This window comes from Falco cherrug, chromosome 3 (assembly GCF_023634085.1).
Source record: "Falco cherrug isolate bFalChe1 chromosome 3, bFalChe1.pri, whole genome shotgun sequence".
NCBI classification, from domain to species: Eukaryota; Metazoa; Chordata; class Aves; order Falconiformes; family Falconidae; genus Falco; species Falco cherrug.
In genome coordinates this window covers 99,954,275-99,981,264 of record NC_073699.1, presented here as the reverse complement: position 1 = coordinate 99,981,264, position 26,990 = coordinate 99,954,275, and the positions used below count along the sequence as shown (strand labels likewise).

Genomic DNA, 26,990 nt, shown 5'->3' with positions numbered 1-26,990 from the left:
AGCCATCTGTCAGAGGAGACCTTCCCCTCTCGCAGAATCACAGGACAGCCCAGGCTGGAAGGGACCTCGAAAGGTCATCTGGTCCAACCTTTCACAGGAGAGGGATTCTAGATGAGATTATCCAGCACCTTTTCCAGTATTCTCACGTGGCAAAGCATTCTGTTCCCCAGAGGAGCAGATGTGAAGTTTTGGTGGCTTTCGATCTGATTGTTAATTATTCTTTTTTTATTACACGTTTTTGTATTAGATACTCAGCTCTTCTTTGTAATTAGATGTAGCGATTATAGTATCTTTTTATATTACACTGGTGGGTTTCTTTAATGCAGAAATCAAATAAAACAAAACGCATAAATTAAAAAAAGATTGCAACAGCAATGCTTGGGTCCGAGGGAGCGAAGAAGCAGGGAAAAAGCGAGTTACACTTACTGTTTTTGGCTCCAGCAATGCAGTTCATTTTTTTTATTCTTCTCCAGATTATGTTTATTAATTTATTACAATTCACTGAATGAATTTAATACAAAACTAATCCGGATTTTTGAAGACAGACATGTGTTGTATTGAAATGCAACTTTTTTGTTGTTGTTCAAGTGCTGGGAAACATTATTCTTCTTAGTGTAAATGTTTCCTGATGAAAGGATTACGTGGGGTGCAAAAAGAACACTCAGGACAGAAGAGGTAGTAGTAGAGTATCTAATAGCACAGAGCAGATCTGTGCTGTTCGTTCATGGCAGCATCACACAGTGCTCAGCAGTTTAACAGCTTTCCTTTATCTAAGGAACAACACGTGTATTCCAGGAGTACTGTTCCACGTGGCCCCATCTGGGAATTTGTTTCAGAACAGAGTTACCTTCCCCATGATAAGAACTTTAATCTGAGGAATTATTTGGAAAAAGGCCATCTACTGGAGGGGGTGGGGGGGAATATTTTAAAGTGCATGATTTGGAGAATAAAGCTTTGATTACTGCTCTTTTAGGAGGATGCATGAGGAAGCAAGGGTCCAAGGAGCTGTCCCTGGAACACGTTTTAGAGCAAGCTGTTGGGTTTGTAATGTCATGCAGAGGCTGGTTGCATTAGGTATGCCAGTCAGTTGGCTCCCAGTGAATGAAGCAGGTCTCCTTCACCAGCCTTGGCTCCGGATGGTCCCTGAACCTTCCTGAACATGAGTAGCGAGGAAGGAGATTCCTTCCTGGCACAAGCATTGTCAGTGCTTGGTGGCATCTAGTGTGACTGGTATGACAGAGTGGGATAGAACTGCCCTGAGGAGCAGTGGGTGAGATGTCATTAGATGTCTGCTGAACCTAGGATGGTTCAGGCTAAGATTCTGGTTTTACAGTAGTCCAGTAGCTAATTCAAGAGTGCCTCAACAGAGACAGTAGTAGAGAGATGACATTTTATCAGTCAGATATTTGGCATACATTCTACAAAATCCCTAATCCCATTCAACATAGGGTTCCGTACAATATAAGATTTCAGTCCAACAAAACAAACCAAACCAAAAAAAAGTTTAAGTGAATGCTCTTATTTTTACATGGTTTTAAAAACTGCTTTGATTCCCTCCATTGCTTATCAATCTGGAGTAACTTTTGGAGTGACTGCAATTCTAGAGGAAGGTCTGCAAATGAAATAAATCCTCCACTTTGCTGGAGAGCTGGGTGGAGGAGGACAACCGTCCTTTGTAAGACCTGTGTTTGAAAGTGCACAGAAGATAAGCTGCACCAGCTGTGTTAAAACAAGCCATTTTCATCTCCCGCATACACCCTGCAATTCCACTTTTTAATTCCTAGGCAATCACGCTGCTGGAATCTTATTCAGCCATTGAGTAAAATATATGTTTGTCTTGCAATTATGTAAATAAGGTAAGTAGTTAAGATTTAGACCTAGAATAATAATGTTAACGTCATTGTCCTTCAATAAACAGCAAGCTTTGGATGTAATGTTTTTGCTATATGTGTTCCATACTGCAGAAAAACACGGGCTGACACAGAGATGATGTGCTGCTCTTATTGTATTTAAAACAATATTTAGGCAGGGTAACTCCTACTGCTGTTTACATGTGTTTGAAAGAAAGCCTGTTTCATCGATGAGAATGCGTCAGAATTTTGTAATAAAGCATGCTGTGTAATATATTTAAACACAGTCCAAATTAGTTAGTGTAGTGGACGTGAAAGATACATACTCAATGTGACATTTCAAATAGGGAGAAAATATGATAATGAGCTATTTCCATGTGTTGCCATCCTTCTGGTTAAATAATACTTCTGTTTTCAACGAAGCCACTGAGCAATAACACTCATTTTTGGAGTTCCACAGTGGTTAGAGCTGATTGTATACAGGCTGTAATCATTATCCTAATTCTGCCCAGGAAACCCTCTCTCCCCACCATGGAGAAATTTGGAATAAAAAGTCTCGTTCCAGGAAAAAGAATTTCCAAATAATCCTGGGCACCAGATCAAAATATGAGCTCCAAATCCGTTCCTTTTCCTTAATAAGAATCAGCACTTTGAAAAATGCTGCTTCGCAAAGAAATAATTGCATTAGTCAGCCTCTTGGCACTGGCGTGGGCTGGAGCCTTCTCTCGAAATGAGGCCCAGCCTCGCCCTGCAGTGCATCCGCATCCCCCAAAGATGCAAATAGCCCCAAGACCCTTCGTTAGCAGGGACGTTTCTTCACTGCCAGAATTCCCATCGCTCTGGTGTGCAAACGGCTGTGTTCTCACAGGCAGGGAATTAAAACGTGGGACAATGGGACAGAAAGGGATCTGGAGTCATAGTCTGTCTGTACTGACGCTTGAGGCAGCCTCGGGTAAGATGGACATCATCTTATGTGCTGAAGAGTAGAAGCCAAAGGAGCTAGAAATAAGAGGTGACTGTCCCCATGCTGTCCTTTGCTTACAAAGGAGCTGATCAAACAGATGTCATATGTAGCTCTGCCTTAGGTGCAGGGCCTTTGGCTAACTGTATGGCCCAAAGAGCTGGTGATATGTGATTCTGTCTTTGCCCCTTGCTAGGTCTGTTCCTTGGATTGCAGAGCTTGCAATCAGGACGGCTCCAACGTTCAGGACCTGACAAGCATTGACAAGATTCTTTGATTGCTCTAGTCTGGAGAGATCCTGCATTTAGTCCTGAGACTAAACATATGCACCTTTCACTTGAGTGGTTTTTAGAACCACACCAAAAGGTTCCTTTTTATTAAGTCTGTGATTATCTGATTTTCAACAGCAAAAATGTTGCATGACATTGGTGAAGGATAAAAGGCAAGCGGCGTGCGTTACTGGATATCAAAGTGTGATGCTGGAGCCTTGATCTACAGGAATAGAAACAAACCTTGCCTAGCACCAACACCTTAAATGCTCCAAGAAACAAAGCAAGCTGGCCAACACACCTGAATTCACTAGGAGGTAAGTGTTGAAGTATTTTTCACATGCTTACATTGTCCTTATGTTGTTCTAACTTGTGCATTTGAGTCCTCCATCGCATCACCAACAGAACTATTTCTTTCACAGCTGCCCTTCAGTTAAAAAAAATAATCAGTACCAGTTTTAAGTAATATAGAAGAGCCTGTAGTGGAAACTATTAAGATTAGTGTGGAATAGAATGGACAACTCATCTCTTTTGTTCAAAGACTACTAAGAACTATAGAACCATGGAATGGTTTGGGTTAGAAGGGACCTTCAAGACCATTGAGTTCCAACCCTCCTGCCCTGGACAGGGACATCTTCCACGAGCCCAGGTTGCCCCAAGCCCCAACCAGCCTGGCCTTGAGCACTGCCAGGGATGGGGCACCCACAGCTAAATAACATCCAGCTAAACAACCACAGTACGCGCCCCACTGTTGGCTGCCATTGACACGACAGGAAAATACTGTGCAGATGTAGCTTTCAGTCGAGGTTTGAATATAGTGAGAGAAGAAAGATTTGTTAACCTGATACTGTTAAAATGAAACATTGGAATGTGTGTGTGTCAGTAGGGAAAGCATGTAACCTCACCTGTGCCAAATCAGAGCTTGGCAGAATCCTCATCACCTGGTAAACTGATGGATGGAGCCAGACTCTGCGGTAGATTGAGCTTCACCCCTGCGCTGCAGAAAGAGTGCTGGGGCACAGGAGAGGGGGAGACTTCCAAAGGTGATGATGCAAATTAGTTGCAACACTTTTACAGGCTTTTGTGCATCTGTAGGAGGGGGGCAACTGCTACTGGATAGCTTACTTTGTGCCCTTGCCAAGGTACTACAGAAATGCCATGTCAAAGGCAACAGAGGAATCCAGACCACGTGCTTTAACTGCAATGCAAATCTGCATTTAAACTTAGGTCTTCTGGCTCAGGAGTATTCTAGCATTGTGGTCTCAGGGTACTACAAGCTGTCTGAGAATTAGAGAAAGATTCTTCTGCTGCCTGGGAGATGGTTGTCTGAAAAAGAAATACAATGGATAAATTTCAGACCTATAGGATCTAAGCTAGACTTACGGCTCTGGTGTGCACCAGCTGCCTGCGCTGCTGCTTCAGTGACAGACCCGCCAAGGGGTACGGGTGCTGCTGGGCAAGGGGCTGTCCTGTCATCTCCTGTCCTGTCTTGTCCTGAAGAAGATGGGGTTATACCTAGGTAAAATACACATGTATGTGTGGTGGGGAGGAAGGAGTGGGAGAATGAGCCAATAACAAAGCTGGTGTCTTCTATCACCAAAGAAAGGGTAAGTCGGGAAGAATTTGGAAGGGGACAGTGGCTGTCAGCCTGGGCTGTTTATAATAGGCACTGAAGGAGGTGAGACATTAGTACCAGCTGAAAATGTTTTTCCTGAGGGAAGGATGACCCATTAGTTTTAAAAGGGATGGGGTTTTGTGTGAAAGGGGCTCTCATCCTCGTATTCAGAGTGGGCTGAGTGTGAGAAGGGCGTGTGTGTATCTTAGTCTTCTCCTTGTCCTGGTTTTGGCTTCCCAGTACCTGGACCATAAATCTGAGATTTAAGCGCTGCATACTGAAGTATTCCCTTTTGCCTCCTGCAGATCAGACGTTGATTATTCAATCCAGCATCTCCTGGATGATTGTCCTAGTGAATGGGAGCTATGCTGTCTCATGCTGAACAAGGACAGTTGTGCCTCTGGCTTTGCTAGTTCAGAGATCTCTGTTCTTCACCAAACGGAGAATAACAAAAAACTACCGAACTACAAAATCTGTTATGGAGTATAGGGAAAACCATATCTGCTTGTGATCAATGCAGTTATCATTGGCAGAGGGATGGTGGGAGTTGGTTGTCTGAACAGCAAAAAGAGAAGATAGTGGGCTGGAAGGCAAAACCAAGAAAGCTGTTTGATACAGCAAAGGAGGGAAAGCTGGTGGAATGATGCATGGAGGGAATAGTGTGCAAGAGTGGAAATAACATGCTGGGCAGTAACATTGATTTGAGGGAAGCACACAAATGCCAGCTCTACAGCTCAACAACTCGGACACATTAGAGAAACTCATCCAGGATAGGTTTAGACAGAAGCAACCAAGTTGTCTCATGTTATGCTTCCAAACTGTACAAGGATGGCGCTGTCTTGAATATGGCCTGCAAGAGCCCAGAGGGAAGCTGTTGATAAAAACGTGTGTGAGAGAGAGATGAGGACCAGGGCAGGGCTGCTGGGCTCAGAAAAGGGAGGGCTGAAGCAGGGTGTAAGTGCAGCAGCTGATCTGGAGCATTCTGCATGTGGGGTAAGATACAGAGAGTGTTGTAAGGGCATCACATGGGTGAGACTGTAAGGAAATAAATCTAGGGGATGAGAATGAAATAGTACATGACCTGTGGTAAGTGAGGGAGTGAGAGGACATGATAGCTAGAGAGCAGGCAGAAAGGAGACAGAAGGAGGGGGATTGCCTTACTAATTATGGGTATCTGTAACTTTCCTGAGATATAACAGGCAGAGGATGACTAAGAAATGGCTGAGTCACAGAAACCGTGTGACTGAGAGTCTAAATTCAGCTGCTGAGGGGCTTGAATACTCACATGAAACTTGGAAATTTTCCTCTAATACTATTCTAGTGCAGGTGATCCTAAACCTCCTATAGCAAAAAAAAAAACTCTCCAACTGCTGTTTGGAAACATCTAGCTCAGTAAATAGGTCAATATTCCTGCTGGCAGGCAAGTTTATTATCCAGTTCACCCATGTGTGGTGGGGAAAGACACTTTTGGCCAACTAAACAATTGTTTGTCCATTTTCTACGCATAGAACCATTTGCAGGAAACTTTAATCAAATGCTGCTTGAGCCTTCACCATAACAATTTAGTGAATGATGTTGTTTAGAGTTGGAACAATGCTCTGCCAGTCTTTGTAAGCCAATTTATTACCATTACCCATCTACTACTTGTAGAACTTCCAAATACTTGACGCTTCAGGAAATAAGGAGAACACGTGTCCTCTGTTTCAAGGTGCTTACTATTGAAAGTCTTTGTTTCATGCATCATTAACGCTGGCGTATATTGGTAGTGCCACCAGAAGAAGTGACCCATGCCTTCCACTCACCCTCCTCCTCCCACGTGACCCAGAGTGGGGAACTGATGTAGGTTAAAATTATCTGTTGTCCCAGTCAACTGCTGATTAATCAGGTACAATCATGGGTGTCTGAAGTATTTCAGACAGTATGTTCAAGGAAAAGAAAGAAATGTGAAATACTCCCCACCCCTGAAGAATGGGATATTTTCCTGATAGCAATTACTGAAGAAATGCAGGCTGATGGAAACCAGGAGTAATGTCGCTCCCAGATGAGCTGGAGTTTCTGTGTGCGGAGTAAGGAGATCTGGGCAGTAGTGGGGTTTTGTGGGTAGTGTAAATCCATGGTTTACCTTCTTCTGACTTAGCAATCTGTAGTTTACTTGAGCCAAGTGAGTTGAGCCACTGCTCCCTTGCCTTTTTGTCATGGGGAAATGGGAAGAAAACAAGCAAGTTGTCTACTGAGGGCAAATCTGGAGTAAACAGGTGTCTCGCCTCAGGTCTCAGACTTTAGTCACATGCAGATCGGTGATACGCCGGTGCCACACGGCTCATGAAGCTGCCTGGGAAATCACTGACCGAAAACATGATTTTTAAAAGCACACAATCCTTCCGTCCCTAAAGAAACAGCCCTGCCTGACCTCCCTGCTCAGCAGCATTTTTCAGCACAGGAGCTGGACTTTTTCACAAGGTTTCTAAGTTCCACATGGGGAAAAGGGAACCAAAGAGTTACCTTACCCCTTTCCCTGAAGCAGTGTTATACCCAGCATTTCTTTAACCTGTGGAATCATGCCCTCGGTGAGGAGGGATTGAATGCATTTGCTTTTTGATGGGAGTGCTCCAGATGAAGGGAACTTGATAGAAGGAGGGGTGGTGGGTTTTCTTGCATGTGGGCTATGGCTGGGCTGCCTTTTGACCATAGTTCCAAGTCTGAAGGGCTCCTAACCTTTCCTTAGTGCTCTTCCATCCCTTCTTCGTAACAGCCAGAGGGTCTCAGCAGCTGACGCTTTTATGAGACATCAGAGAGGAGGTGGTTCTGATTTTGTTTCGTTGTGAAAAGTTTCCCTGTCACAATTCCCTGGATGGTACACAGTGCTCTGGGCTGCTGCCTGCACAATAGCTGGTTTTAAACATTTCTGTTTAATCAAGAGTGAAGCAAATGTCAGAGATTCAATGTTCTAGATCAGCAGTTTCCAACACTGGTACATCTTAATCAAGCAATTAGGTGCTTTTTTTGTTATTGTTTGGTGTTTTCCACATTGGAGAAGGGAACAGATTTGCTGCTTTGCTCTGATGACTGCTAGCAGCAGTGTTTGTTGTTAACAGAGACATTTACACCTAACCACCAGTTGGCAGGTGTTAACACTTTGTTACTTGCTATTCCCACATGCTGAGGATTGTGGGAAAGCTGTCAAGCTCTCTGTCTTGTGTAACACTTCGCTTTTACAATAACAACAACAAGAAGCTCCCAACAAATGCAGGAGCTCTGTAGGCATGCAGCGCTAGCAAGGGAAGCAACAGGGCGGATTCTCAGGCCTTACTGCTTCCATGGGAGGTAATACAGGGCTTTGTGGAATGTTTGAGATATTTCCTTATCTTGGTTTGGAAGCGGGTAGGTGGAGGTTGAGTACTTTTTTTTTTTTTTTTTTAATCATTATTTATTTTTGGAATTGGTGATATGGTCTGATCTTTAGGAGAAACCAAGAATGTACTGTGTGTGCCCCAACATTTCTAGTCTGCCTTTGACATTTGTACTCAGGAAAAAAGGTATGCATACAGCATACAAACTGAGAAAATAACACAGAAAGAGGATAGGAATGCTTTGATTTGTTTGGGGGTGACTGGCAAGCAAGAAATGAGAATTTCTATTAGTACAGCCCTTCTGGAGAGCTCAGATGTGGCCAGAGGGAAAAAAAAAAAAAAGACAAAAAAAAGACTCTCTGTGAACTATAGCAAATACATATATAAAATACTTATTTCTCTCTTTCACTTGCTGTCATCCACGTGCTCATGCATACTCTGCCTTTGCAGCCACAAGGTCATTGTTTTATAGTCGAGTGATCCAAGTGATTGATTTATTACTGATGAAGTGAGGTTTGATTGATTTTTTTTTTTTTTTATTTAAATGAAGACGGTAAAGAAGAAGGAGTGGGAGGTGCAAGGCAGCTGCAGAGTCAAGTACAAAGCAGAAACTCACTAGGGTAAGTGGGCCAAATGCTGTGATGGCTTACATCGGTGATGAGTTTATCTGGCTGATTTTCACAGGGCTGCACTGCATCATTGCACTCCTTCCCCTAAAACAGTGTTATACCAGTCATTTCTTTAACCTGCAAAATTCTGCCCTTAGTGAGGAGGGATTTCATGCTTTTGCTTTTTGATGGGAGTGCTCCAGATGAAGGGAACTTGATAGAAGGAGGGGTGGTGGGTTTTCTTTGCATGTGGGCTATGGCTGGGCTGCCTTTTGAGCATGGTTCCAAGTCTGAAGTCATTCTTCAGTGCATCTCACATCCAAACTGAATACTCATTTTGGATCAGCTTCACCATGTGGTAGGGAAGAAACTTATCCTCTCACTATGACTAGACTGGCTGCAGGATAGGGCATTTCTTAAGATACACCCACTCTGGCTTGTATCCATCAATGCCCATCCTGTCAAACCTGACGAAATATCCCTGACAGGTGGATGGCCCAAGTTCTTTCATGGAAAACTTCCTACTGCATGACAAGAAGCCCTGTGGGATTTGGAGGCGGCTGAGCAGCAGGTTGTTGGCAATATGGTTGCACAGTTGTGCTGTAGTGGCCTGCCCCCAGGTCTGTGTTACACAAGGCAGTGCTGATAGAGCCTTGAACTCTCTGAATTTAAGTTGATTTTAACTCTAGAAGACAAGTTTGAGATTAGTCAAAAGTTAGGGGCTTAATGAAGGAATCGCTGGATGAAATCCTGTGGGCTGTGTTTTGTATTGGGTGGGATCCCAGGGGTCTCTCCGGACTTCACAAGTCTGAACCACTGCAGTAAACAGGGTTTTTAATGGAGTTACCATTACTTTCTTGACATGAAAACCATCCTCGTACCTGTGCATTACTTTAAAAAGCTTTCATGTCTGCAGGGCCATCTCCTGCAAGCTGGTTCTGATAGCTCTGCTTGCCAAATTTGGGTGCGTGTGGGAGGTACTGGCTTGCATACATCTGCATGATGTATTTCCTAAATTCAGACTTCTCCTAAAAAATTATTTGCTCTTGCTTGGCCACAGGAAGAAAGTCGGGGGGTCACTAATATTGGTAAAATCAATATGTGGAACAAATATTCATAAACGTATATTGTGTGTAGACATGGTCCTGGATCTGTTCCTGTGCATTTTGAAAACCCTAGGTGGAAAAACCTTGTAGCTTAGGGAAACCACAGTCAAAGTGAGAGGATGGAGGACAGGTCATTTTGTGAATGGGACTCAGCGGGTTTGACTTCTGCCATGCACCCTTTGTTGACTTAATTTGTTTGTGCACTGCTTGTTTTTTGCAAGTGGGGACAGGTAGTATGATACGTAGATTTTCTAGGGCTTGAAAAGCACGTGCTGCTTGTTTTTGAGGTGCTCAGGTGAAAAACAGGTGATTTAATGCAATGAAATTGAGGATCTGAATTGAAGGTATGGCTCCAGGTTGACAGGAGACCAACTTAACAGGCAATAAGAAGGTCCTTTCCTGGGGGCTGGAATTCTGCCCTCCCACCCAGAGGCCAGGCACAGCTGTGAGCACAGCCTCAGCCACGGCAGCACCGAGCAGAGCGGGTCGTGCCATGAGTGGTTAATGCCATTCATTGGGCGGTGTGACAGCTGGGAAAGATGCTAGCAATCCCCTGTGTCTTCCTTTGCTGCGGGGAGGGAGATCTCCCTGAAAGGTGGCAGTGGCTTTGCTGTGATCATATGATCTCATCTGCAGTTGCTATTTTCTACTTGTACTGTGGAGGTGCCTAGAAGGTCCGCAGCGAGGACTTGGATGTAGCTGGTTTGGGCTGTAGGCACACACAAAGGTCAGTTCCTCCTTGAGGAACTGTCTGTCTGGAGTGCTGATCCTGCAGACATGAGACTTAAGCTACTTGCTTATATCAATATATGAAGGACTGGAGATAAGCTTTGTGGCTTCTCAGCACCTTAGCTACCCTAGTGTGGGTAGAGCCACCAGCATTTTGCAAGGGGATTCATGTTTAATTTGGATTATGTGATCTCCATAAGCGAAACAAGGAAGGAAAGATTGCCTGAATTCCTGGCAAGGTTTGTGTTCTTTTTTTCCCCTTCTTTATAAACTTCATTTATTTCGGTTGGTTTTTTTTTCTCCTTCTTTCTTTTTCCCACCCCACCCAGGCCTAAATAGTACCAGGAAATTCTGTACTTACCCAGCTGTACTGTCTGAGGAAAGCCAAGGTTGGGGGGGGGGGGGTTTCCATGCATGAAAATCATAATAGTTTGAAATGAGTTATTAACTCACTGAGTTTCCCAGAGAGAAGAGAAGACGTCAGAGACTTAACTGATATGCCCCTTGCACTTAACCAGAAGGCCAAACAAAGGTTAGGGCAAGTGGGTATACATGACTTCTTTATCCAAATCCTTGAGGATTTCCCATTAGCTAAGTCAGAGGGGTTTTTTTCTTGGTTTTTGGGGGTTTTTTTGGGAGGTGGTGGTGTGTTTTTTTTAAGAAAAAATAATTAAAGTGGATCAAATAAAACAGGTTAATTTATTTTCATCGCAGCCCTCTTCCTGGTGCTAACTCTGCAGTCTGTGGACAGAGAAGCTATAGTTGGTTGCTCAAATGGCTGTCTTGCCTGAAAAACACAGTGATCGCCTCAAATAGCTCACTTCAAATTGGGTCATTGCTTGAGAATGCATATTATGAAATAGTTTTAGCCCAAGTTGATTTTTGCATTAGCAAATGGATCAAATGAACATTTCCTTGCATATAGCCACCGCTCTGTGTTGATGACAAAACTGTTACGTGTACTTCTGTGTCACTTCACAGCAGTGTAGGTTTTTTTTCTTGCTACTACTAAATGAAGTCCTAAAAGACTGCAGTTCTGTGGGTTAGTACTGTCTTGCTCTGCTAGTAATGGAAAATTGTTTGTTTGGACTGGCAAGAAACACTATTATTTTCTTTACCATGCTTTTTGGTGGGCACATTGTATGATCTGAGTCACAGCAAGTGATCACACAGTATATAACCATGCAACACTCACAAGCGTTCACACCCAGATCAGGATGGTGAAACCTGTACCAGTAAAAACATTTTGAAGAACTAGAACTGTTTTCTGCATCTGGAGTTTCCAAAATGCCCAGAATGCTTGTGCAACAAGAAATAGTGCACCAAAATAGCACCATGCATGAGAAAGCCTCCAGGCTGCGATAATATTTCCTCAGCCACACTTACTGTTAGACACTTCCAGGCGGAGCTGGACCGCATCCACGAGTCATGTTGACTTTGTCTGGATTGATGGGGTTTCGGCAGCTGTCCCCTGCTGTTTTCAGGGAGTCAGGTTGGGAGCTGTTAGGTGAAACAGCCCTGTAAGATTAGGAACGAGTGCCAGTGCCTGGCTGTGAGTGGTGGTATGATTTGTGTCCGAAAGAATAGTACCCAGCAATACGCACTGGGTCCCTACCCATGCCTCGGCGTGTCAGAGGACTCCATAGGAAGAAACGTGGAATGTGGAGGCAAATTTGGGGCAAATAAGGTTCCAGTTCCCTTGCTCTTCTGGCCCCATAGAAAGCTCCAGCTGATGTGGTGCGTGACTCCTGCGTCATTCTCCAGCGTTGCCTTGTGACTGTGCAGGTCCCTTGGTGGGCTGAGATCTACGTCCAGCCTTGCTAACTCCAGTGGCACACAAGCTGTCCTCCCTAATCCAGTTTGCTGTGGTCCAAGTTTCAGGAAGGTATCTGAGAAGGAGAAAAAGAGGTCTGGATGTTCCCAGAATAGGCAAATTAGTGAAACCTGCTGAACCGACAATAACACCTAAGAAATCTCTCCCTTTTCCCTGGGTTTGTTTATATCCTACCTGCACTTCACTGCCAGGCTGGTGGGGCTTGGGGCTGGTAAGAGGTTTCTTATGGGAAACAGTTTTTTCAAGTCTGAGGTGTAGGACTTGGGGAGTCAAGGAATGGTCTCTTTGCATCAAAAGGTCACTCCTGGAGTACGGATGTTTTGCAGACCTTTGGTTTGGTGCTAATAATTATGTGGATTTTTGAATAGTTGGAACCTAGGCAACAAATAGTTGGATCCAGTTGGTAACTGGTACAGATAGAAGAAAGTGAACAGCAACTCTGCTGTTCTTTTCTTTTTTTTCTCCTTGGGAACTTAAAAATTCCAATCTTGCTGCATTAAACTAAGTCATGCAGAAATGTTCCAGCTGTTCCTTGCATTGTGGAAGCCAAATCCAGCATTTTGATGGGGTTTTTTCCTTTGTTTTTGAGAGACCAGTTGTAAAACTATTTGATGTGTTGAGTAACAAAATCTTACCTGTACCCTCCTTCCAGTTATTTGGATTTTCCTAATGTCTTATTTAAGGTGGAATCCTTCCAGCTCGTGGTGTAAAAATACCAAGTTCACCAGAAGGTAAACTGGCCAGCCTTCTTTGGGAACTGGAATGTGTAGTGGAGCGCGTGGCCTGTTAACCTTTTAGGCTCCCTCTTCTCCTTCACTGAATGTTCTGATGGCAGCTGAACTTGCAGAAATTTTGGTCAAAAGCAGCAGAACATATCAATAAATAATTTCTGTGGTATGTTTTCTGTTTTTAAAAAGAGCTTTATTTGCTATGTTTGCTAAACCCTTGCCAGCCTCCTCAATTTGCAGGAAGAGGTAATCCTTCTTTTAATACTCCTAAGGGAGAATCCTTTGAAGTCTGATGGTGGTTTTTTTATTTTTGAAAATAAGATTTGTGTCCTGTTTTGCCCAGCAATTTTCAGGTGCGAGCTCTCTCTGAAGTGCAGACTGTCTTAATCATGAAGACCTATGTCTCTGCTTAACAATGAGTTGCCTGCTCTCACTTCACACCCAGTGTGTGAGGGAGCAGGAACGCTGATTTTGGGAACGCTCACCCCACAGCATTAATCCCTAGAGCAATGGGTCCCTGTGTCCATTTTGGGGTGCTGATGACATACTGCATTTCAGAGCTCTGCTTTTGACCTTCTGCTGATGCTGTGGTTTCTGGATGCACGATCAGGAGAGCAGTACGTGCTGTGTGGAGCAGCTTGCATCTGAGCAGGTCAAGGATGGATTTGGACATTGGGTAACCTCTTGCTTACACGCAACATGGGACAGTCCCCCTTCCCTTAAGCAGGCATGGACTTCCAGTGCTCAGCTTATTCTGGTTTAATGGAGAAGAAGAAAACCTGTGTCTGTTACCAAATTACACAGAGTCCTCCCCACAGGACTTACAATTTCAAAGTTTTTCCTCTTGTTTTCAGTGAAGCTGTTTGAGGATTTCCAGGGTTACTAGCATTTTTAATCGTCAGCCTTTTTAACTTAAAAGGTAGTCAGCTCCCATAAGGCTAGAGGCAGGTGACTGGTGCAGGTCACAGCAAAGTGCCAGGTGCAGTGCTAACTAGCCTGTTATCAGTGACTGCACCAGGCACAGTTCCCTACCTGACCATACGACAGCACAGTAGCCTGTTTTGATCTTCATTTTCTCCCTTTAATTGGGTGGCCTTTCTTATGTCTCTCCCTGCCTCTAGTCTTGTTAACTCATGAGCACAGAATGGTCTGGCCAGGATATCAAAAGACTGGGTACTTAAAACGAACAAAACCATACAGCTGTTCATAGCAATGCAAAGAATATGGAAGCTTTTGCACTTCTGATACAACCTGCTTTGTGTGCTAAGGACTGTAGTCGGACGGAAAAAAAAAAACCCCGAAACTTTGAAGGTTCAGGGGGAAAATAGCCTTTTATTGGGGTGGGTGGCTGATCAAGAAGAGGGCAATAGAAGTTGTCTTGAGATGCCAGTGAAACAAACATTTGTCACAAACCGAGTGAATGAGGTGGATCTAATTACTGTGTAACGAAACAAAGGAAGATGGCTTAGCAGCCGTTTAGATTTCAGATACTTAGAGCTACTGCAGTGCTACAGATTTGACAGCTGTAGGTAAATGTGGAAAATGTCAATCCAGTCCTTTTCTGCGCTTTGCCAGGATCACAGAGGTACTCATACAGAAATCCATCAAATACTATTACCTCCATATATGTGTTAATAATATTCTTAATCTTCATTATATTTTCTCTTGGGCCTATATGCTGCGTGAATATTTCTTGGCATGCCTACAGATCTCTTAATTGTTTGTATATTTGACTTGCCTCAAGCCAACTTTAAATGAATGTGTACAGGAATCTTTGCTGTGTATGGGATTATTTAAGTACCATTACTACACCTGTGTGGTATTGTTCATCATGTGTCATCCCATTCAAAAAAAAAAAAAATAAATAAAATAAAAATGCAGAAGGGGAATCCTGATGAGTTTTTGACTGAAGTGATGTATTAGGGAATCCGGTCAGTGATATTCAAAGGTGTTAGGGCTACTTCTGCACATTTTGAAATTCTGTTGGTAGAAGCAATCGGGTTTTGTTTTTTTCAGGCTAGCTTAGAGGGAATAAGGCTGTGCTTGCAGCTCATCTAGAAATACCTGGAGTAGCTCAGAGGTCAGCGTGGGCAGAAGCCTTGCCTCTGACACTTGATTAATACACCAGGGACATCTCCAGGTGAGCTTGCTTCTTAGTCTGAACCTGAACCGAGCTAACTGGGGTTTTTTTGTCTTCCTCAGCAGCCCATCCTTTGGATCCCAGCACTAAGCACCATGCATTAAGCACATTGCACGAAGCCCTCTGTTTTATGTGTGCTGGAGTGACCTAGCTGCCTCTGAAGATGGGAGCCAGAAACTTCAACAGACCCATGGCAGCGGAGACTGCGAGTTTCGGAGTGAGTGCCGGTGAGCGGGGAGGCAGAGGTGGGCATAGATCAGGGAGCTTGGCCCACAGGATACCGAAAGAAGATATGAAATATGGTGCTATCAAAATTCTTCTTTGGGGTCCTCAAACCATTTGCATGTCTCTGTTGTGGCTTATAACATTTCTAGCATGACAGAGGAGGACAACCCTGTCTTTCAGTGTTCAGGGTTATTTACCACGTGTCATTGCCTTTGAGCTGGCTGTTCCAGGCACGTACTCTTGTGTCCTTTCTCTATTCCTGCACTGTTGCTCCGCTTTGCTTGAGGAAAACAAAAAAAGACAGGGTGAGACAAATGTGCTGGTGTGTTTGCTGGAATGGCACACTGTAGGGGCCAGGTCTCTCAGAGAACTTTTGTGCCTCTGTGGCACCGACACTTGAAGCAGGGTAGGTAGGTGTGCCCAAAAGAGCATGCAAATGCCTGCAGAAATCTGGCTGGTCATGGCAACACACTGGTGCAGGCACAAATGCAGATTATGAGGTTCAGTGCTCCACCAGTGGCACAGTGAGAAGTGTTTAGCAATGGTCCTGAAGGTGTCAGGGTTGAGGCTACGGCAAAAAAGGTAGAGGGCTGCATGGATTTGCCCCATAGACATACGTAGCCCTTTGTTGTAGTTTAACCCCAGCTGCAACTAAGTACCACGCAGGTGCTCTATCACTCCCCCCACAGCGGGATGGGGAATAGAATCAGAAAAAAAGTTAAAACACGAGGGTTGAGATAAGAACAATTTAATAATTGAAATAAAATAGATATAACAACAATAGCAGGAAGAAGAAGAGGAAGAATGAAGAAGGCAGAAGGAAGAAGGAAGGAGAGAGGAATAAAATCCAAAAATCCAAAGGGAAAGGGAAACAAAACAACAAGTCATGCACAATACAATTGCTCACCACCCTCTGACTGATGCCCAGCCAGTCCCCGAGCAGAAATCGGGAGACCCCGGCCAACCTCCACCCCCCACCCCTACCCCGTTTATATACTGAGCACGACATCCCATGGTATGGAATACTTCTTTGCCTAGTTGGGGTCAGCTGTCCTGGCTGTGTCCCCTCCCAATTCCTTGTGCCCCTCCAGCCCTCTCGCTGGCAAGGCCTGAGAAATGGAAAAGTCCTTGACTTAGTGCAAACATCACTTAGCAACAACTAAAAACATCAGTGTGTTATCAACATTATTCTCATCCTAAATCCAAAACACAGCACTGTACCAGCTACTGAGAAGAAAAAATAACTCCATCCAGCTGAAACCAGGACAGCTGCCTTTCAAAAGCCTTGCACCTTCCTCTTCCTCGCTTCTGCAGCAGGGAGTTGTGGTTTCTTCTCCCTTCCACAGACCTGCCCTGTCTCTGAAGCTATCACAAGGAACTTGTCAGATCTCTCTCTGCCCTGACCCCAGCATCTTAACCCTCTTTCTCTGTGTTCCCTCAATTTTTGTTTTCCTCCATTTTGTCTTCTGTTAGGCAAAAATTTCGCCCACAGAGCTGTTCTGCAATAGAGGCTGCACATGGGCCAAGAGAGGAGAAAGGATTTAGACGCCTTTAAGCGTGGCACGTCTTCGTGACAAACAGCCCGGTTATTCTGGGTGAAGGAAGAGAAGCAGATCTGATCGTTAGCCATCGCTGCCGAACCCTGCACTGCTGCCACGCTCCAGGCAGTGCTCAGTTCCCGTAAGAGGAGCAGGTCGATGGGAAGGTTTCTGCGGCCGAGCTCCAAAATGCTCCCCGAGCGTCTCTGGGAGTGTCAGCAGATTTCTAACAGAGCCAAGAGAAAGGGCTTCAGTGCATCCACCGCCTGGCCATCTGACAGCACCTCTGAACTATGCGTGGGATTAGCTGCTGTCACACGCACAGCCTTCCTGTAAACTCAGGGTGTAGGGCTCTGTCCACCCCTCGGAGCATTGCCCAGGAGAGGGGCTGCGAGGCGCCGGAGCTGCAGGTGCTTGGTGCAGTGCAGTGGTTAGCGTGGTGTCTCTGGGTGGTGAAAGAGAGAGGGAGAGGTTCTGAAAGAGGCTTTTTGATTTCATTACTTTCTTCCCCGCATCCTGTATCCTGCCTGCGGAGAGCACTTACCAGATTCACAGACCTGGATTGCCGTGTGAGTTGAAAAAAAAAAAAAAAGTGTGGGAGAGTGAGAGAAAACCAAGGGAATCCATTAAAAATTGCCTTTTCTACCTCATTAATCTTTTGCAGCAAATAATACATGCAAAACTTGGTTTAGCAAAGTCTCCAAAGAATAACATTTCTTTTGGTGAGGTTTTAAAAATTTAAAGAAATAAATTAAGTCACTAGCACAGCAGGAAAGTGCTTGAGGCCTCCAGGATTTGTATGTTTTACCATTGTTCTACAAATAAACCAGCAAAAAATTTTGAAAGTCTTTCAGCTGAAAAATAATATTTGCTTTAAGTGGCCGTGTTTGGGTTTTGGTCCTGCCTGGCGCTTCACCACCTTCCCCGGCCCTGCAGCCAACTTTTGGGAACAGAAGGTGGAAAATGGTAGGAGTGGAAGTAGCAAAGCCATGTGGTGAAGGGACAGGCATGCTGGGTGTACAGCAGGAAGGATGTAAAGCAGTAATTACCCCCCCAGTGCCGCACCCCACTGCAACTGCTGAGACAACCCATGTGTTGGAGATTAGCAATCGGCTTTCTGGCACCCCCAGGGCAGTGGGAAAACTCCCAGCAGCTTTGGTGAGTTTGGGGAGAGAGGTAGCCAGTGCCCCAGACAAATGGCTGGGCTGGTCCTCTCCTCTCCTGCTATATTATAGTCTGGTCATTTTTTTAATGAGCAGGACAAAGCTTCCCAGGTCACCAGAAATCAGAGGAACGAGAGCTGCCTTCTGCTTTCCCTTTTGCATGCTGCTTTTTGTTCTTTGCAATAAAGTGCCTAGAGAGAACCCCTCTATTTTCTCTTCTCCCCTAAAACTGACCGCTTCCCCTCCCATCCCACTGCTGCCTCTCCTCCCTGGGCTACCTCCGCTGCCCATCTGCTGCCTGCTGTCATTCCTTCCAGCTCCACCCAGGCCTTGCCTTGGGGAAGGATAACTACACTCACTCTCTAGCCTGTCCCAGAAATTGGAACAACTGTTTTTTATCAAAGCCAGCTGAGCTGCGTGATCTGCAGGAAAGCACAGCATTCTGGAGGAGGTTTTTTAAAGGTATAAATGATGGGTAGGTGTCTAGCTTCCCACTAAAGATTATCACTAGAAGCCAGGTATCATGAATTTCTCTTTCTCTAGCCATTGCTCACACTGAAGCTGAATGCATACACATTGAAAAAGAAATTAGTTAAAGGATGCCTTCAGAGGTTCAAAGGCAAGGCTGCTTTTCTGGCAGGTAATCTGCAACTTGACTGTAATTGCCCCCCTACTCACCTGAATTCTGCATCAGTGGGAATTATTATGTGCATAAGCAGTATAAGGGAACATCAGCTTTTTGCAGATTTTTGTGCTGCTGGAGCTCTGACACTTGTTCCTCCAGCCTCAGTTCCCTTCCCTGTAGAAGCCTTTCAAGGGACTCGGCCACCCGTTTTGTGTGGGTCACCTGTGTGGGGGTAATCAAATGTGCACCGTGTGCACACACGCATGTACTCATACACACATGTGCATGACACTTCCAATTCAGCGAATGCCTGAACTCCAGTTACCCCTGGTACCTTCAGTTAGTGAATATTTTTCTGCTGTAACCTTTAATTACATATGCTTCTGCTGTTTCCCCCTTCTTTCATCCCTGCCTTATTTCATGCACAGAATGGACTGTGCTCAATTACTGAGCAGAAACTTAATATTTAGTTTTCTCCTTACTGTTTGGTGTGTGTGGCCCCCAGTCTTATTTTCTGTGCAATTTTCAAGCCCTGCTCTGATGACACAATGGCTGATTTCTTCACAGGTTTCTCCGTCCTCATCCTTGTATGTGTATCTGAGGCTACACGAGTGATTTATGGTAGAACTTGTTCTGGTATTGTCCCTAGACTCCTGATGGGGCCCACTCCTACTGCTTTTGTTCTTGGGATAGTTTTAGGGTGGAAAAATATGACAGAGAAAGCTGTCTTATTTGCTGTGAAGGGAGGTAGATATTTTATTTTGTTTGTTTGGGGCTAGTGCACGTTCTGTTTTGTTGTAAAAGCTGTGGGTGAGCAGCAAAGAGGAAGGCTGTTTTATTCCGCCTGCTTCAGTTCTGAAGAGAGGAGGAAACTCTCCCTTCTCAGAAGGCCATGGGGAGGGCAGAAGAAATATTACAGAGGGTGGTGTGGGGCATCCCCTCCTCCTGACACACACCCCTAGACTCTGAGCAGAGCTCATGGGAAACTCCTGAACATGGCGCCGGGCCATGACATCCCCACGTGGCCCTGGCAGAGGGTCTCCTGGGAGCCAGTGGCAGTGGTGCAGGGCTTGGGGCTGAGCAGAGTGCACTGAACACTGTTGGGCTGAGAGAAGGACTGGGAGCTCCCTAAGATGTGAACACACAGCAGCCAGGAAGATGCAGTGGGGAAGGGGTGGAGGGGACTGTTTTTTTCTGTTCTAAGATCAGTGTTCTTTCTGTTTTGAGTAGCCTGGATTCACATCTGTGCAGATCCTCACCCCTTTGGCATGCTGCTTATGTTAAGGAAGAAGTGTGAGAAGACCACCTCAAAGCACTGGCTGGCTTCAGACCCAGTTGCACCCAAAATGCAACCAGCTAAGCAGCAGCTGGATGTCTTTGGCAACACCTGCCTGAGCTGTACCCTGCTAGACCCCAGTGGCAGTCCTGGCTCTGGGTTCTGTAGAAAGCTTCTGGCTCTTGCTGGTTGCTGTGCTAACCCCTGAGCGGTTTGGGGAGGCAGGCTCTTTGTGGTGCTGGCGTTTTCCTCTGAGGAGAGAGGGAGTACATGTGGTTCCTACAGGGCTGCAACAGCAACCACTGCCAATAAAGAAGACCTGAGCCACTGTATGGTGTTGGACTCATGTCACTGACAAGGATGGTGTCTGCTGGGCTGAGGATGACAAGGAATAATCCCTCTTTCCCTGCAGTTAGTAAGTCAGCAAGGTGTTTAAAGGTATTGGTGGTTGGGTGGTACTGAGGCTAGATCAGTATTTAGCATAAGCTTCTAGTAGGCTGAGAAGGTCTCTGAGAGTGATGGGCAGTTATTGGTGTGAGGCTTGGGATGAAAGAAACTGGTGAGGAGTTTCACCACTGCCAGGTGCTGACTGAAGGAGGAGAAATCTTTTTTCATCTATAATGTCTTGTTAAATTTCTCCTTTACATAGCCTTAGGAGAACTTTCAAAGGCCAGCAGAGGTATCTGAACCAAGAGATTGCTGGAGGTACATGACCTGACCAGTTTTCCAGAGCAGGTGACAAAGGGGCTTCCTCAGCTTCCTGAAGTGTGGGGGACATCCTTAAACCGCCGTCATTTAAAACACGGGGAAAAGTATCTACACGAATGATGTCTTAATTCCACCACTGTGGGAAAAAATACATCCTTACTCACTGCCCCCATTGCTGTGGTGTGAGGTGCAGGTTTGGCAGGGACTTGTTCAGTGTCCTCTGAGTTGCCAGCTCTCTAAACAAACTGCATGTTAGTGAAACGGAAGAATCTGTTTTCCACTGGGACCTAAAGTAATTTGTATTGAGCCCTGGGAGTTTCCAAGCTACCAGATTTTGAAATTGTCTTTGTTAAAACAGGAAAGGGATCCTAGAGCACGGAGATTTTGAGTCAGCGGTCTGGAGCTGCTCCTCGTGGGAGAGAAGGGGAGATCTGCAACTAGTTTCAGTATCTGGCCAGCAATGTTTATTGAGGTAGGGACAAAGACGCCGGCAGCCTCCCCTGTGGCACTCACCACGGGAGCAGAGAGTGGCTGCACGCTCCCCTCATCGCTCTGATGGCTGGCTCCAGCGCTGAGTACCAAAAATCTGTAGCAACAGGTTTCTGGCCATACAGGGAGAAAGGGGAGGAGATGTGTTTGTAAGAGACTTATAAGGTCACGTCACACTGGAAAACCAGCCTTTGCTTTTGTTTGCTGAACAGCACATACTGGCTCCAGGAGGCAGAAAGTATGGAGCAAAAGGACAGGTTCCCTTGAAGTGGCCGTGGGATGGCCTGCAGGGAGAAAGGCTAAATTGGAGTGAAGGAAAGTTTTATGGGCAGCAAGTTTAGAAAGAGATTTAAGTGTTTTGTTTCTTTTTTTAAAAGAGGGCAGCTTGGAAGTTGTGGCTCGTTTTGAACCAGGGCTTAAGTGCTGTCATGGGCAGGCATGGGGTTAAAAGGGGCTGACCCAGGTGGAGGATGTTCCACATCTGGCATTCCATTTGAGTCTAATTTCTATGATAAGAACCATCTTTAAAGCTGAAAAGATAGTATGAAGATGAAACAGTTGGAAATAAAAGAAGTATGGCCAAATTTTTCATTTACATGGGCTATGTAAACCTCTCTCTCAAGCTGTAGTTACTGATCTATTTTTACTTTCTTTGCTTCCCAGAGGCAAAAGTAGTGACTCCATGCCAAAAAGACCAATTTTCCCAGCGTTTACCAAAAGCAGCATGAATTCCTCGATGGCCAATGTCACAGAAGTGGCTCGTCTGACAGATTGGAGGGTTTTGTAAGCACTGACATTGTGAAGAGAAAAGGGCCAACTAATCAAATCACCCCAGGCCCTAGATACGTTTGGATCTTTATCCAGACTTGCTATCTCATTGTTGTGATCCAGGTTCCTCTCTGCTTGATGTCTTTCCAAGATTCCCCTGTATTTGTTTTATCCTTGGCAGGCTAGTGAACATCTACCGGCACCTGTATCAGAAGGTTTGGAAAGGGAACAGCCGAGCATATTCTCCAGATAAATGCAGCATGCCACGACCACAGAGAAACGGGCTTTCCCATGAACAGAAAAACGAAGCCTGTAGCTCTGAAAACCTTTTGATTTAGGTTTCTCCCTAGAGAGTAGTGATGATCGTGTTATCACAGTTGTGATCCTATAGTGTGGTGAGCTGGGCTGTGGAAACTCTCAGGTATTCACTTGCAGCTTGGCTGCCCCAAGGATTTTGTGGCTGGGGTCAGGAACACCCTATCAGGTGATATGCTGCTAGGGCTCGGTGGCTTGAGCCTTCCCCAGATCAGCCAGAAGAGAAGAAATGAACTTCATATTCCACTCCTGATGCAGTAGAAGTATACAAACAAATGTATCCATCTCTGCTGGGCCACATTCACACGCACGTGTTGGTTCCTCAGTGCCAGATGCTGCTATGAACTCGAGCTCTGCATGCTGTTACAAATGGCAGAAAGAGATAGATATCTGTATCTCTACACACGCACATACATATTATTTTTTTTTTGACCTGCAGCATATGGTGATGTTTGCTTAATCTGTGGAAAACTCACATACCCATACATGATGTGATAAGTATTTTCTCCACAGTCTGAAAACCAGTTTTACACTGGGTTGTATTTGTTACTGGATCCTCAAGTCCATTTCTGCTGCATAGCTAGGTAGGTATGTTTGGTATTTCTGATAGGTCGGGGTGGGGGTGGGGTGTGGTGTTCTTGGTTGGTTTTTTTTTTCTGTTCTTTTTTTTTTTTAAAAAAAGCCAAATAATAAAAAAAATCAACACACTAGAAAACTCATAAATAATTCAGAACACATGCTTTATGTCAACTGTTTCACTGTTACTATTTTATCTCTATAAACAGGGCAGAGGCAAATCCCATCCAAACAAGGAAGGGGAGGAAGATGCATTGCAAAATTATGGCTGGGTCACATGAGTCAAGCATACATCCACAGATCCATTTCTGACTGGAAGGCCCAGCTCAGAAACGGGGTGCCTGCATTTTAGTGCTTGTACACTGTGAGTTGCTGAATGCCCTTACAGGAAGGTGTGTGCACTGAAGCTACGTCTGGCTTGTTGCTACATCTGGCTTGTTGCATGTGTGCAGTCGCTATTTGTCCGTAACTTTGGGTCTCCAGGCTTCCAGAGGTTCAGAAACCCCACGCAAATGTGCTGTAACAAGAGACTCCTTTGGAGGGTGCTAAATTTCTTGGCATTTCCTAGGAATTCAGCCCCTTATAAAATATGACGTTTGGGTCAGTTTTTGTAAGGGGAAGCCGAGTCCAAGTTTCTGAAGTCGGATGGGAGTGCTCTGCTGAATTAAAAAATGAGTTGGTCTGAACCCATAGCAGATCTCATCTCCCATGCAGATGTGGCAGTTTCCATTTGCGTTTTCATCCCATGGGTTCTTGACGGATCAGCTGCTGAGAGTTCCAGAAAGTCGCTTTAATTTCCAGCACACCTTGCATGATTCCTATAGTCCATGTTAAAGTCTCTTTATATGGAGATGTTGCCTCATGTTCCATTTACTGTGGTGCAGCGTTGCTGAGGCAGCCTGTCTCTGGCCCTTTGTAGCTGCTTGATTTGTTTTAATAACTTGGTGAGGTATATTATTTTGTGTATCTTCTGACCCTAGAATTAGACCCATCCCTATTTTACTGTGGTGATAATAAATGTCACCATTACTTGTCTACCACTCCAGTTCTGATATGCACTGCAAAGCTAAAGATAGTGCAGCAAATTAGGTAATATCCCAGGCTGTCATGTCCGCAGTGCAGGACACAGCAGACCAGTTCTTTCTTTCAAAAGACCCATTCCTGAGAATTATTTATCAGGCTTTTCGTAAAAACCTACACGAAGGATATGCCACAGCACTGCTGTGAATATCCTATCACAGTTCTTCATCTCTCTGCAGTCAGAAGAGTTCCCTGGTGTCCAGCATTGTTGTCTTTGATGCAAATCTTGTCCCCTCCTCAGTGGCCACAAAGGCAATTAGTAACAACCTTTTATGTACCAGGCAGATGGGGGACCCTCCAACATGGATGATTCTGCTAGGGTTATGAGGAACCAGAATTTGGGGGGGCCTTTCTCTGCCACATATTTCCCATCTGACCTCAGACAAGTCTGTTAATTTTGCTACCTCAGAGGGATGCTGCGAGGGTAAATTCACTGGTGTTTCCAGGGGTGTTCAGATACTGCACTGACAGGGCCTACATAGGTGAGTAGGAGAGAGAGCAGACATACATTTATTAATGTGGTAAAGGGCTGATATTTAACTCAGCAATGCTCCCAAACAAATGTCAAAGACTATATTATCAGCATGTCTCTTATCTCTGGAATTTTGTTTTGTGCTGCACTACTTTACTTGTTGGTTTGTGGTTTGTTTTGCAGCTTCCAGGAAAAGAGAACTTTAAAAACATGAGCAGAAAACGCCAGGCGAAAGTTGTAACCAGCTCTCAGCGTCTGTGGTGCGACAGCCAACAAATAATCACCTGCTGCTGATTTACAGATTCCTGGGAGATGTGGTGCTGAGTCTCAAAGAACTGGAACAAGAACAACACCCAATATGCTTCTCGGCAAACAGTGTAATGTATCCACCTGCTTCGCGCTCTCCTAATTTAGGCCATGTGGAGTGTGTAATGATGAACTGGCCAACTGGTTATGTTGCTGTAGATCTCATTCCCCACCTTACAAAACACCCCCGGCTGACCCCGTCTTTCATGAAAGCTCAGCCCAGGGTTTCCAGTCTACCTCTTGGGAGGGAGACAGCTCACATCAACCCTTCACAAACACACCTCTCTAGAGAGAAAAACACAATGTTGTGTTGTTTTTATTTTGTTGGGCAGCTTTTTCAGGTTCTGTAACCCACTTTTCCTTCCCTTTAAACTGTGACCAGTATTTATTTATCCCTTTTTACACACAGCAATTTAATTAAGAAACTAATCAGCGGTGTTGAAATGATCCTTGAACTACACCCCTATCACTGAAGGAAATTTATGAATGCATTATACAAGAAAGATCCTATTATCTAAAAAGCTTTCCACTAAAATGATTTGGCATCTGAAAAGTAAGACCTGAAATTCTGCACTACATTTATAATGTAAAGATGTGAACATTATTTATAGAGTCTGAAAGGTATTCCAACTGATTCTGACAAGTTTGTCAGGATTGTTTATTAAAAATAAAACTGCTCCGTGTTCAAAGGATTTCCGAACTGAGTTGGCTATTTAGGAGTCTGAAGAACAGGTCGTAAAGGTACCTGTGTAACAGACAGAGGTTTAATGGTCTCGGCTGCCTCTTCAGTTAATAGAGAGAGATTGGCATGTTCCAGTTATGTTCCATTTCCTTAGGCACTTCTCTTTGGATGGGAATTTATTGGCTGATCATCTCAGCAGGGCATTAACAGGACATCTGTAGTTAATCATTATCATCATCTGCCATTGCGAGTTCTCTTGGCTTCAGATCAAGAGAACATTTCTGAAAGCTACCTGGAACGTAGGCACCTTGGGCAGAACGTAACCAGATCCAAAAAGGAGTCCCACCTGTGCGGTCTCACTCAGCCCCAGGAACTGAGCTGTTGCTGGTTGTGTAACAGGACAGATTCAGCAGGATTGTCTCCACTCCACCAGCTGTATGCTAAATGAACATACAGGACCTAGTTCGTAAGTCCCAAATGGCTTCTGGTGCACAAAGGCTCCAAGACTTTTGACCCAACATCATCAAGACAGTTATGTTTCTGGACGTCCTCAGTAGAAGAAATAAAGGTGCCTCAGTAAGTGCTCTGGAGGGGGACCCAGTTAGGGGAGGGACAGAAGATCACTTACTTGCTGCCAGGCCTCTCCACTCCATCCAAGCAGCACCGTGGGCACCTAACTGCAGGCTTAGATCCAGTCCTTTGTCCTCCACGGACTTGAAGTGGCAGGTGGGAGATAACCAATTAGTTCAATTGCAGGTCTAGAATCAGGGTCTGATAGCTGGAATTAATGAGTGGAACATGTGAAAGCCTGATTTTCTGTGGCTTTGGATCTCATGACTGAATTATCCAGTGTCTAAGAAGGTTATGAGCTCCACTCCAAGGTACAGCTGTGGTTGGGAAATCCCTGAAAGTGCTTGCCTCTGGGGATTCTCTGGTAACTAACAAATATGATAAGAGTTCTTCTTAGAGGTGTCCTTTGTTAAGAGCACTGCAATTATTTCCTCTACCGCCTTCTTACTTTCACAACATTTGCAGAATTTCATCTTTTAACTCTTTGTCCTCTAATAGGTTGACTTGGAATGTGCCAACAGGTTCAAAAGGCTTTGGTGTGGGGTGAGAAGACAGATAAGATACGGGCTGACGTGTAGCGCTTTCCCGAGAAAAGTAAAATATAAAGGGCATAGTGTCTGTCCTGCGATGCTTACTGTACCTCTAAAGGATGAGCAAAATAATAAGAGCATGGTCTGAGGAGGGTAAGGTATATTAAGGACTCATGTTAGAAAGGCCGGGGAATTCTTCTAGCAACTTGATGAGATCCCTGGTTAAATTTGCCATTACCTACACTGCTGGAGTCTATTGACATGAGCTTGCTTAGAGGTATGATGCAGGAATTAATATCCTCGCACTTTCCATTGCCTCATTTGCTTAGTTATGTATTATATACTCCACATGGGTTTGCCTCATTTGCTTAGTTATGTATTATATACTCCACATGGTTTCTGTAGGGAGAAGAGGAATAAGGATGAGAATAAAGATGAAAAGAGAGGACTGCCATTTTTTCTATGAAGTGCAGATTG

At 44.8% G+C, this 26,990-nt stretch overlaps 1 long non-coding RNA gene across 1 annotated transcript; it reads left to right on the top strand.

Moving 5' to 3' along the window:
- Positions 1–23,014: 23,014 nt before the first annotated feature.
- On the top strand, positions 23,015–25,423 carry LOC129735645 (uncharacterized). Its single transcript, XR_008731427.1, has 2 exons — positions 23,015–23,265; positions 24,609–25,423. It is a non-coding gene; the product is annotated as an uncharacterized LOC129735645 (long non-coding RNA).
- Positions 25,424–26,990: the final 1,567 nt, after the last annotated feature.